Source organism: Dromiciops gliroides, chromosome 3 (genome assembly GCF_019393635.1).
Source record: "Dromiciops gliroides isolate mDroGli1 chromosome 3, mDroGli1.pri, whole genome shotgun sequence".
Taxonomy (NCBI): Eukaryota; Metazoa; Chordata; class Mammalia; order Microbiotheria; family Microbiotheriidae; genus Dromiciops; species Dromiciops gliroides.
Genome location: NC_057863.1, coordinates 259,982,435 through 259,993,468, shown reverse-complemented (window position 1 = coordinate 259,993,468; position 11,034 = coordinate 259,982,435). Strand labels below are relative to the sequence as shown.

Sequence of the window (11,034 nt, the reverse complement as noted above, 5' to 3'; positions counted from 1 at the left end):
GTATATTTTATTCTTTTGTTCCTTTCTTTATTTTCTTCCTTCCTTATTTTTTTCTTTCTTTTTTTCGGACATGGCTAATGTGAATTCTGTTTTGCATGGGGAATGTGACACAGAGTTGAGTTTCATTGGGGTTGCTTGTGTGACCCTACTTCCAGGCTCATGCTAGAACAGTGGGTAAGTGGGTACTCAGTGAGCACATTAAGGGTGTGATGAAATAATGGGATTTAGCAGATACTCAAAGACCCACCTGGAGATTAATCTAGACTGATTGAATCAAGTGAGAGTGATTAACTGCTGATTAGCCTACTTCAAGTTAACTGGATTGTAATCACACCTTGAGAACACCTTCAGAACCAATGGATTTGGATGATCAATTTTGGATGACCAATCAGCTTGAAGCAGTGTGTAAGGACCGCCTCTGTTCCAGAACTATAAAAAGCTTCCACAGTCAGCTTGCTGGAGAGTTCCTGATTAAAGCAGGCTGGAGGAGGACTTGAGGAAGAACCCAACCAGGCTGGAACTCTATTCGAGATAGGCTTTTTCTTAACTTTCTGAACTCCTTGTGAACACCTGCATGCTTTAATAAATGTTTAATGCCCAAAGACTGGTGCTGAAGCTTCTAATTTAAGGCGACCACAATTTAGATTTTAAACATCACAAGGGTTAGGGATTATTGTTGTTCTCTGCTACTCATCATATAATTTTTACCTTGTTTGGGTTCTTGGTGTCCTAAATCATGGAAAAAACCAAAATGGTTTTATCTCTGGTGCATAATTTTAGAGAGGTTTGAGAGGTCATGAGGGTCAGAGAAAATATCTAGTCTTCCATCTTACTGGGCACATAAGCAGGAAATTTATCAAGTCATCAAAGATCTAATTGACTAAACAATTTGGCCAAACTCCAACTAAAACAACAATGGCATTTACTAGTATATCAACAGGAAAATTACATAATAGGGTTTACTTTAATATCATAAAATAAGCACTAGAATTTATATGCCATATAGGAGGGCCTTGCTTCAGAGCAATGGAACCTGATACACAGATAAAAATGGAATAGACATTAATTTTCTTTTTTTATTTTATTTTTTTTTTTTTGCAGGGCAATGGGGGTTAAGTGACTTGCCCAGGGTCACACAGCTAGTAAGTGTCAAGTGTCTGAGGCTGGATTTGAACTCAGGTACTCCTGAATCCAGGGCTGGTGCTTTATCCACTGTGCCACCTAGCCGCCCCCAACAATAATTTTAAAAGAAAAATAAAATAAACCTATAAAAACCAAGTTTAATTAAAAAACAAAAGAAAATACAAATGATAACTTCAATGAGACAAAAAATAAAACATTACAAGAAATTTAAAAATGTACTTCAGGGGCAGCTAGGTGGCACAGTGGATAGAGCACCAGCCCTAGAGTCAGGAAGACCTGAGTTCAAATCCAGCCTCGGACACTTGACATGTACTAGCTGTGTGACCCTAGGCAAGTCACTTAACCCCAACTGCCTCATCCCTCCCCCAAAAAAATGTACTTCAAAAGGAAATTGCATATCGATATTGATGGAAAGAAATACAGCGGATTACAAAATTAAAATAAACTTTAATATTCAATAATTGTCTTTAAGAGTAGACAATATTGGGGTAGCTAGGTGGTACAATGGATAGAGCACTGGCCCTGGAGTCAGGAGTACCTGAGTTCAAATCTGGCCTCAGACACTTAACACTTACTAGCTGTGTGACCCTGGGCAAATCACTTAACTCCAATTGCCACACACACACACACACACACACACACACACACACACACAGGAAAAAAAAAGTAGACAATAATATTGGGTTAAATTCAATTTGAAACTTAAGACATCATCTTTTTCTGGTCTCCATCTTCGCTGCGGCGGAAGCAGGACTAGCGTGTCCGTGTCGCCACCATGCAGCTGTTTGTTCGCCCGCAGTCTCTACACATACCTCGAGGTGACCGGGGAGGAGACCATCGCCCAGATCAAGGCCCATGTGGCATCCCTAGAGGGCATCGCCCCCGAGGATCAGGTCCTGCTTCTAGGTGGCTCCCCGCTGGAGGATGAAGCCATCTTGGGGCAGTGTAGGTTGGAGCCGCGGTCCACTCTGGAAGTGGCTGGCCGAATGCTAGGAGGTAAAGTCCATGGCTCTATGGCCCGAGCTGGAAAAGTGAGGATTCAGACTCCCAAGGTGGCTAAGCAGGAGAAGAAGAAGACGACGTCGGGGTGGGCCAAGAGGAGGATGCAGTACAACAGATGATTTGTCAATGTGGTGCCCACCTTTGGCAAGAAGAAGGGTCCCAATGTCAACTCCTAGGCCTGGGTAGTCTGTCTGTCCCCAATAAAGCCACTACTACTCTAAAAAAAAAAAGAAAAAGAAACAAGTTATCAAATTAAGACTGAATGAATATAAAATGTCAAAAATTAAAATTCAGAAAATTTTCAAAGGAAAATTCTTGTAGTACATGTACACTAAATACATATAACAATAATGAAGGAAATTCTGCTTTTAAAGAAGCAAAAGGAAGAATGGAATGGTATCTAAACTCCTAAGCTCCCCCACTCCCCCCTTCCCCAACAGATCCCAAAACAAGATTTTCACTTATGACCAGCAGATGTCACTGTGAAACAAAATTGCTGGCTGGTTACTGCAGCTATTTTTCTTCTCCCTCCCTCCCTTCCTCCTAGAAAGGTAAGGAGCTGGCTGGTTCCTTTCCACTGTAGCTGTCTTTTCCCACTATGCCAGCTCAGGGATATTATCTTCCTTTAGGTTACTAAAATTTTCCTCTCCTTTTACCTGAGAGGTCAGGAGTCCCACCTGAGGCTCCTTCATCTGTTCAGCCACAACTTGCTACAACAATTAGCTCACTTTAGCCTAGAGGCAAAAATCACAATTCTCATACCATATGAGCCTGCTATTTCAGGGAGCTTATAAAACAAAGCCTAAAAATACAAGTGATAAAAATCATACCTATAAAATTAAAATAATAAACTATAAGGTATTTTGAAAGTCACAGCCCCAAGACAAAATGAAAATCCTGACTATTTGGACAGCTCTATTTCTATGTATAACAAGCTAATAACTGCTACCTCTTCATTTATGCTCTACTCAGACATGCATAATTTTATCTAGATAAAGCCAGCTTTAAAGTACCATTCAAACAGCAAATAATTTTAAAATAACCATATTTACAGATCTGTTATTTTGGATCTAAAAGGGGAAGAAAAAGAAGGAAAAAAAAGATAACATTCCACCTGCCACCTGGATTCTTGACCAGAGGAAAATTTACACTGCTATATTTCCAACTGCCCCATCTCCCTTGTGGATAAAGACACTGATCATGCTGGTGGAGGCCAGGTGCTCTCAACACCATTTTCCCGACTTCACCCACTTGTCTGTGCAGCTGTCTTGGTCAGCCCTCTCTCCCCACTCCCACTCCCATCTTTGTTGCCCAGGGATTTAAAATTCCCCTGTGACAGAAACTTGACCTTCCAGATCAGTCCCCAATAGAGATTCCTGGTATCTCCCAGGACTGTATAGACTTCAATTCTCAAGATTCCCTCTCCCAAAGCCAGTGTGTAATTTAAAATTCTAAATGTGGGTGTATGATTCTAATAACTTTGTTCTTGAACTCTTTCTGGCAATTTGCAGTATTTCACAGGTTTTCCCATGAGGAGCAAGTAATTGGTGGAGGTTTTGTGGTATGCCCTGTGTAATTTAAAATTCTAAATGTGGGTTCTAATCTGTTCCCCCAGTTTTGGGGAAAACTGACTAAAATCACTGATAAAACGAGTTTAGATTTTTAAGGGTTTATTGAAATATAGAAAGAGAAAGATTGAGAACAGAATTCCTACAACCTTGCAATCCTATCTTTCCTCTGCTCCTCTCCATTGTTCTCTGCCGTCACCACCAAGTCAGGAACCAAAAAGACAGCGCTCTTAGCGCAGGCTCCCCTTTCCTCCTTCCTGTCTCCTCCCAGAATGGGGAGGTTCTTCAAGCTGGTTGGTTGATTGGGCCCGAAGTTCAAAGTTTTTTTAGCTTCTGAGAACCATGCTTTCTTAAGTACTCTCAAGTACTAGCCAGATGTGCTTAGAATCTAGTCAACTACTAATCCAGTCAAATCAGCCAGTAATCCACTCAGGTGGGCTCCTGAGTATCTGCCAAATCTCATCTATCACATTCCATTATCTTGACACCAGCAAGCATTCTGATATAGGTTATACATTACAATCATGTTACATATTTCCACATTAGTCATGTTGTGAGAGAAAAATCAGAACAAAAGAAAAAAAACAGAAAAAAGAAAAAAACCAACAACAAAAGTGAAAACGGTATGCTTCAATCTGCGTTCAGACTCCATAGTTCTTTTTCTGGATGTGGAAGGCATTTTCCATCATGAGTCTTGGCATTGTCTTGGATCATTGTACTGCTGAGAGGAGCTAAGTCTCCCTTGGTTGATCATCACACAATGTTGTTCATTCTGTGTACATTGTTCTGTTTTCACTCAGCATCAGTTCATGTAAGTCTTTCCATTTTTTTCTGAAATCTTCCTCCGTATCATTTCTTATAGCACAATAATATTATATTATATTCATATACCACAACTTGTTCAGCCATTTCCCAAATGATGGGCATCCTCTCAATTTCCAATTCTATGCCACCACAAAAAGAGAAGCTAGAAATATTTTTGTACATATGGTTTCTTTTCCCTTTTTTATGATCTCTTTGGGATATAGAACTAGAAGTGGTATTCCTGGGTCAAAGGGTATGAACAGTTTCATAGCCTTTTGGACATGATTTCAAATTGCTCTCCAGAATGGTTGGATCAATTCATAACTCCACCAGCAATGCATTAGTGTTCCATTTTTCCCACATCTTCTCCAAAATTTATCATTTTCCTTTTCTGTCATATTAGTCAATTGAATAGGTGTGAGGGGGCACCTCAGAGTAGTTTTAATTTGCATTTCTCTAATCTGTAGTGATTGAGAACATTTTTTCATATGTCTGTAGATAGCTTTACTTTCTTCATCTGAAAACTGACTGTTTATATATCCTTTCACCATTTCTCAATAGGGGAGTGACTTGTATTCTTATATATTTTATTCAGTTCTCAATATATATGAGAAATGAGGCCTTTATCAGAAATACTACCAGTAAAAATTGTTTCCTAGCTTTCTGCTTTCCTTCTAATCTTGGTTGCATTGGTTTTGTTAGTGCATGACCTTTTCAACTTAATGAAATCAAAATGATACATTTTGCATTTTATAATGTTCACTGTCTCATCTTTCATCATAAATTCTTCCCCTCTCCATAGATCTGACAGGTAAACTATTCCTTCCTCTTTTAATTTGGCTATGGTGTTTTCCTCTATGTCTAAATCATGTACCCATTTTGGTTTTTTGTTTTGTTTTGGTTTGGTTTTGAGAGGCAATGGGGGGTTAAGTGACTTGCCCAGGGTCACGCAGCTAGTAAGTGTTAAGTGTCTGAGGCTGGCTTTGAACTCAGGTCCTCCTGAATCCAGGGCCAGTGCTTTATCCACTGCACCACCTAGCTGCCCCCCTTGTACCCATTTTGACTTTGCTTTGGTATATGGTGAAGATCTTTAATAAATATAATCACAAACCCATTCATAAGAAGACATTTGTTTCATCCATGACATATATATGCAGATATATATGACAAAAAAATCAACAGGAAGAGCTAGAAAGAGTAAACAGAAAACATACACATAGATACACAAGCATATAAGAATATTGATGATTTATGTAGGTTTATTTTATATACTTCAAATTCATTGAAATTATTATTTAATGATAATAATATTATATAATAATAATAGTATTTACATAGTACCCAATATGTGCCAGGAACATTACAAATATCTCATTTGTTCCTCCCAACAACCCTGCAAAGTACTTACTTTTATTATAGCATTTTATAGTTGAGGAAACTGAGATAGAAATTAAGTGACTTGCCCATAGTTACTTATCTAGTTAAGTGTCTGAGACCATATTTGAACTAGTGTCCTCGACTCCAGACCCAGAACCCTATCCACTATACTACCTAGCTGTTTCTAATTTATATTCATTTTAGTTGACTAAAATTCTTTAGATTCTCTACATTCTCTAAGTACAAAATCTTAGCAACTGCAAAGGAGATAATTTTATTTCCCCTCTACCTATATTTATTCCCTCAAATTCTTTTTCTTATTGCTATAGCTAGCATTTAAAGCATTTTGTTAATAATAATGTCGAAGAACTTTTCTTCATCATACATAACATTTGCTTTTGAAGTTAGATAAATATTATTTACTCTTTTAAGGAAAGGTCCATTTCCTCCTATGACTTCTAGATTTTTTAATAAAGATAAGTGCTAGACTTTTGTCAAAGTCTCTTCAGCATTTATTGACTTGATAATACTATTTTTATTATTAATATAGTTTATTATATCATATTTTCCCTCATGTTGAACCAACACTATTTCTGGCAGGAATTCAATCTGGTCATAATGTAGAATTTTTATATGTTCTTCTGTCTTACTTGTTAATATTTTACTTCAAAGTTTTGCATTTATGTTCATGTTGTCTTTCTCTACTTTATCTTTCCCTGTTTTAGGTATCAAGACCATATTTCTATCACAAAAAGAGATCAGAAAAATTGCTTCTTTTCTTATTGCAAACAGTTTGTGTAGTACTGGAATTCATTGTACTTGGAATGTTTGGTAGAATTCACTACTTAATCCTGAAGTTTTTTCTTTGTCTTATTAAAGTTCTGGTTCAAAGAATATGGATATTTTAGTCACTTTATTGGTATAATTCCAAATCTCTCTCCAGAGTGGTTGTACTACTTCACAGTTCCACCAACCTAAAACTTTGCTTTTTTTTTTTTTTTTTTGTCATTTTTGCCAATTGGCAGGATGTGAGGTAAAATCTCAGGGTTGTTTTGTTTTGTATTCTCTTATTTATTAGTGATTTGGAGTATTTTCTCATATGGTAGTGAATACTTTGAGAACTGTTTGTTATCTTTTATCTTTTATCTATTGGGGAATTGCTATTAATCTTAAATATTTATTTAGTAATATATCTTTGGATACCAAATCCTTATCAAAATTTTTTCCCCCATTTGACCACTTTCCTTCTTATTGTAGTTGCATTGTTTTTTCTCTGTGCAGAAGCTTTTCAGTTTCAAGTGCTTTCTTTTATAAACTCAATATTTTGTTCCTTCAGTTACTTTAATTTTTAAAAAGTGGCTTTGTTCCCACTGACTCTCTTCTCCTCAGTCCTGATCCTTTTTTCTTGACCTCCCTTTTCCTTTAGGGTTTTATTTATTAGCTCCTTTTTTCTCTCGATTCTATCTGTACACACACACACACACACACACACACACACACACACACATATGTATATGTACGTATATATATATAATATAATAAAATGTATGTGTATGTATATATATACACACATATATAATTTCCCCTTTTTTCCTCTCATTTAGTCAAATAGATTCCTTCTTTGTCTCCTTGCCTTCAGCTAGTCCTATTTTCTAGTTTTAAAATTTCCTTATTTTGTACCCTTTTCCAAAAATACTTCTCACTCTCTTCATTATCCATTTTCTCTATTTACTCTGGACCTTCATTCTCTAATACATGATTCCTCTAGTTTATCTGGTCTCTCTCTCTTTCCTCTGTATTCTTCATATAATCAAAGCTTCCTGCCACTGCCTTGTAGGGCTTGCTCCATTTTCCATTCAACCTCACTTACAAAGCAATACTAATTAATGCAGATGTGAGAGAGTACACTAACCCATGGTACAATCCTCCCCCACCATTATACAGCCCTAATTATGCAGCTTACCACTGATCTTTACCCTCAATTGTTGGCTTTCTCCCCCTACATTTGCCTGGAAATCTCTGTTGATTCTCTCCCACTCCTCCAGGTGCCAGTTACCCCAAGAGGTTCCAACTCCCCTCCTCCCAGGACAAGCAGACATTTCAGGCACCAAATTCTCCCAGGTCTCATCCAGTATAAGGTCTTCATCTCCCTTTACCAACCATCTCTCTTCACTCATAGGAGCTTTCATCAATGGAACCCCCTCCCACCTCCAAAGTAACACCTCTTTCCTTTCCCCTCTTCCCTTTTAATCTTCCTTTTCCTCACTCATTTCCCTATAAGTTCTTCTCTTTCTGAGACCACAGAGGCCACCTCCCTTTCATTGCTAACCCTTGATTTGACTCCAGTATATCACTCACTCCACTGTATTTCTCTGCTCCCCTATCCCCTTTACATACCTTCCATGTTGTAATATAGTCCTAAAAAAAGCATTAATTCACCTGTAAGCAAGGTATGTACAAATTCTGTCCATAATGTTTTCTGTCCCCTTCTTTATGGTTACTTCTACCAGATTTCTGCCATCACCCCTGTCTTCTCGTATATATTTAGAAAGAAGTCTTTTAATGGTCTCTGTTGCCACTCTGTTACTGTTACTGTTCTTGCCTACTACATTTGTTCACTCCTCCTTCATATTTGGAGTGTTAAGTAAATCTCTTCAGTTCTGCTTTTTTATAATTTCTGCTGTTTTTCTTAAAATGTTTCATATTCTTTATTACTGAACATATGCCTTTTATACTGTATTGGGGTTTTTTTGGTTTTGGTTTTTTTTTTTTTAAGTGAGGCAATTGGGGTTAAGTGACTTGCCGAGGGTCACACAGCTAGTAAGTGTTAAGTGTCTGAGGCCGGATTTGAACTCAGGTATTCCTGACTCCAGGGCCAGTGCTCTATCCACTGCACCACCCAGCTGCCCCTATGCTGTATTGTTAAGCTTAGATTTGCAAGTTAGGCTTGCATCCTGAGCTCCATTGCTTCTTCAGGACACATTAGGGCACAGAATAATTTTGTATTCTTCAATTCTCCTTTCCTTTGTATTTGAAGGTCTTTCTCCTGGTGACTTGCAGAACTTGTTTCTTCTGAATCGAGTAGTTAAATTTAACCATTATGTGCCTTGAGGTTTGCAGTATTGGGTTTGTTTTGTGTTGTGTTTTATTCCCCTGCAGGCAATCTGATAATTCTTTTAATTGGAACTTTTCTTCTATTATTTTCTTCATTATGGTATTAAGGCTTTTAGTCACATCTTGTTCTTCTGGGGTACCTATGATCCTTAGGTTGTAAGTGCATATCCTGCCTTTGAGTTCCGTATGTTTTGCTCATATAGTAAGTATATTTTCTTTTAATTTTATTGGGTTGGGTTTTAGGGTTTTTTTCTTCTCTTCTAGGGTACCATTCCATATTCAAATTTTTCTATTCTGTTCATTATTTTGACCATGCGGGCCATGAATTCTACTCTCCTAATTCTCATTTCTCTCTCTCTTTTTTTCCTTTTTCTTTTTTTTTCTTCTTGTGGGGTAATGAGGGTCAAGTGACTTGCCCAAGGCCACACAGCCAGTAAGTCTCAAGTGTCTGAGGTCGGATCTGAACCCAGGTCCTCCTGAACCCAGGGATGGTGTCCCATCCACTGCACCACCCAACTGCTCCTCTCATTTCTCTTTTAAACCACTCAGGATGTTATAGTTCCATTCCCTCCTCAGATTCCATAGGGTCCTTCCTCTCATCATTGTATCATTTTCCTTTATTTTGCAGTATTAATTCATAGATGTTGAACTCATTGACTAGATCTGAGGTCATATTTCCTTCTGTTACTATTTTTCCTGTTAGTTTATTTCTGCCAGAGGCCTTTGAGATTTCTCCTTCTTGAAATCTTTGGTACCTTAAATCTTCCCCTTCCCGTCCCCCCTTATTTTCCTTATCACTTGATTCCTGACTCCCTCCCCTCTGATCACAGTTTCTTTAGGGGCTGGATCTCAAAGCATCTCAGTGTCCTCCCATACTGGATAATTCACAGTTCACCTGACCAGGTTTCTGTCCCAGCTGATTTTTGAATGGTCAGAACTAGCCCCAGCTGGATACTGTTTCCCTCAGGCTTGGTAGAGTGCTGCACAGCTCTGCACATGCAAGGTATCCTGTCCTGGTGACCTGTTCCATTCCCTCTGTTTTCTGGCCTGGCACTGGCTGTTAAGAGCCTGCTTTCCCTGGCACTGGCAGTTCAGAGCTTTGTAGCTACCACTGGTGTTTCTAGGTTACAGCCACTGGCAGACTTTTGCTCCTGAAGGGCTGTGACCAAGCTGGCTTTGAAGCTCAAGCATGCTTCTGCAGCCTGGAGCCAGGGTGTCTACAGCACTGGAAAGAAGGAGGAGGGAAGAGCATGCTGGGGTGGGTTTAGATGTAAGCCTATGTTCTGTTCTTGGGTCTTGCTAGTATAGCTTTGCTGAATTAGTGTGGGAGGTTGGGGAGGGGTACTGAGTGAACATCAGTTCCTAGGTTTGGGCTTTTTTTTTTTTGCCTTCTTTTAGATTCTGAGTTTCCTAGACCATAAAAATAGTGGAAGTTATTTTATCTTTGGCATCTAATTTCTGTTCTGGAGAGATTTGAGAGGGATTAGATCCATGGGGATTGGAGAAAATGTCTACTCCACCATTGCTTGTGTGCCCCAGAAGACTTTCACTGTTGTCATCTTTAATGAAATTATTGATTGTTTCCATGATTTGTTCTTTGACCCACTTATACTTTTGGATTACACTTTTTTTGTTTCCAATTAATTTTTCTTTCATCAGTGGAACATTCAGTGTTCCCAAAAGGGATGTGATCGGAGGCAAAGTCTGATTTACTGTTCAGAGCTCAGAAAGTTTTTGACCTGGGTTTGAGTATGAGCAACACTCCTATGGGATTGCCACAGGTTGGAAGTTCCAGTAAACTTTTTTTTTTTTTGAGATATTTTATTTTTTCCGTTACATGTAAAGATAGTTCTCAACTTTTGTTTATACATGCTTTACAATCCAGTAAACTTTTACTGGACTCAGCTACTATCACTCACACAGAGGAAAACTTTGCAGTTCAGAATGGCAGAATTGCAGACTCCCTCAGAGGCCTTCTCCTCATAGTGGAGCTTTCCTACAGTAGCTCTCCAGCAGGTGGCATCAT

At 38.5% G+C, this 11,034-nt stretch overlaps 1 pseudogene; it reads left to right on the top strand.

The window, feature by feature from the left end:
* The first annotated feature begins 1,918 nt into the window (after window positions 1-1,918).
* On the top strand, window positions 1,919-2,321 carry LOC122745426 (annotated as a pseudogene).
* Window positions 2,322-11,034: the final 8,713 nt, after the last annotated feature.